We start from the raw sequence: 2,701 nt of genomic DNA, 5'->3' as shown, positions 1-2,701 counted from the left end.
ATTTTTATTTTAATGTTATGATTAACCGAGCTATGCTTGGTTATGTGGGACCAGTTTTTTTCGTGTACATTCTTTACTTAAAAAGTTCATAAAATTAAATGCTCTAAGACCTATACGCGATAAACCAAAAATTTTGGAAATTGTGAAATATGGAGTTACAGACTTTGAGTTACTTGCCATTTCGCTATTTTTTAAGGCACACTTTTCTTACCTACTACATATGAAGCGTTCACATAAGTGCTAAATGTCCATTTAATTTCAAATCAGAATATGGTGTGCTTCAAAAGTTATGACATAATTAATTGTGCCGCTCTAAAAAATTACATAAAAAATAACTTGATTTCATTAAATATTTTTTTTCATTTAAACACCTATAATTCAAAAGTTATGCGTCAGTGAATTATATTCAAAAGCAAATAGCTTACAACAGTGAAAATAAAGCTAAATAACACAAAGGTTCCCTGTTTTTTTAGATTTGCCCATATATACTCTTCCCTTTTCTTCTCACCCCTCTCTTCCACTAGCAATGAATTGAATTGAATACTTGAATCATGTAAAACCCGGTAATAAGTAAAAAATAGTTAGGTATGTGTAAGCAAATCAATTTTACCAATTTCACATTTTCAAAAATAAACAAGTAAGAAAGTTTAAGTTAGTTAGAAATAATAAGATAAACTTATATAGTCATACGTGGGCGGCATAACGCCCATTTTCCAAAAATTACTTCTTTTCAATTGATTTTTGTTAGTATCAATTTTGAGTAAATTAGCGTCCTTAAATTTCGAAATATCGAAGTTTCAAGCGTTTCTGAAATTTACCGTTATATGAAATGTGACCGTAATTTTAGTCCGATAATTTTCAACGCTTTGCTTTTATGTGGCAAGAACAATAACCCTACCGAGTTTGGCACAAATTGGTAACCGAGATACATATATGTAACCATAAGTGGGCGGGTAAGTGGTAAAGATTTATTGGAAGCATCAATTTTGAACAAATTAGCTTTAGTATCTACTGATTTATCGAAGATTTCGTACTTCTCTAAATTACCGTTATATGGGATGTGGGCGTGGTTATTGTCCGATTTTAAAAATTTTCAGCCATTTGGTATGTTGTCTAACAACTGTGCGAAGTTTGAGAGAATTTGATGGAGCGGTTACCAAGATACCTAAATGTAATCATAAGTGGGTGTGGCTACGCCCATTTTCCAAATATTTATAATATTCTTATTTTTCGTCTAAAAATAATTGTTAAGTTTTCGTATTTCTGAAAACTACCGTTATATGGGAGGTAGCCGCGGTTATTGTCCGATTTTGCCCATTTTCAATACCATCCGACCTACGCCTGAAAGAAGTACACGTACCAAGTTTCGATAAGATATCTCAATTTTTACTCGAGTTATTATGTGCACAGACGGACGGACGGACGGACAGACAGTCGCCGCTTAATCGATTTTCTTTTCATTCTGATCATTTATGTATACATTTGTCTATATCTATCTAGATTCGTTTTGCCTGTTACACACAATCGTTATGTGAACAAAGTTACAATACTCTTGTGCACAAGTGCGCTCGGGTATAAAAAATGCATACTAAGTAGTACATAGTGCGATTCATAAAACTTCGCAAATCGGCATTTTTGGCGAAATGGCAATGTTGCCAACAAAGTTGTAATAACGACTTATCGTCACTCCGGATTGCGAATGTAAATTAAAAAAAATGCCGCGCGTTAGAGAGAAAGAAAAAGTTTTACAATTATATTTCGAAGCAGCCTTAACTGTTATACTTTTTCTTAAAGTATTTGAAGACAATGAAAAAGGGCGTGAGCATATATGTAATACTCTTATATTGGCAGTAAGAGCTAGTACCATCCGAAAACACTGGAGTACAGATATACCCTGCAGCAAAATATAGAGACAGTCTGGCAAAGCGCTAGTTCCGCCCTACAAATTTCAGAAGTGTATTTGAACTACTGCAAAAGGGATGCAGAGTTGGACGGTTGAAACTCATGTGGTGCTAGTTGCGCTGTCATCAATGTTATAACATTGAGTATACTCATCCTGGTCATGTGAAAGCTTACAAAAGATGCACAAATATACCATACTATATTTTTTCGATTTTCTTAGACCCTAAAACTACTAGCAAACTGTTTCCATTTATTTAACATGTAATTCCCTAGTTTATGGGGCTACGGCTAAAAAATTTGCAAAATGCAAAATATAACCACAAAATTTAGTTAAGCTACACTTAACAGCAAAAGTCTCCATACGCTATTTCTTTTTTAAGTACTCACAACATATTTATAAAGTTTGTTTGTTATTATTTTATAAAAAAATTTACCATGCTTAAAACAAAGTCATATAAACCCAGTTTTCAAGCTTTATACAAAACAAAGGAAAAATCAATGATTTTTCATCAAAATTTTCGACCTTTTAATAAATTTTGTTTATTTTTTTAAATTTGAGCACCCGAAATGTGTAGGTATGCACTGATTTTATTTTTTAATTCCAATTTTTTAACCGACTTCACAAAAAGGAGAAGGTTATCAGTAGAGCTCGGATATTTATGCAAGTGATTATTTTTGTTTAACATCACAGAAAGTCCTCACCTGGGTAGAAACTCATTATAGGAGGAAGTGAGTTAATTTGGACCTATTATGTTTCGCATTTTTTCACATATTTTGCATATTTGCATATTTTCTGCAT

Source organism: Rhagoletis pomonella, unplaced genomic scaffold (genome assembly GCF_013731165.1).
Source record: "Rhagoletis pomonella isolate Grant_MI unplaced genomic scaffold, Rhpom_1.0 Rhpom_scaffold_00003, whole genome shotgun sequence".
NCBI classification, from domain to species: domain Eukaryota; kingdom Metazoa; phylum Arthropoda; class Insecta; order Diptera; family Tephritidae; genus Rhagoletis; species Rhagoletis pomonella.
The sequence above is the reverse complement of the archived record's forward strand: the minus strand, read 5'-3'. Positions refer to the sequence as shown.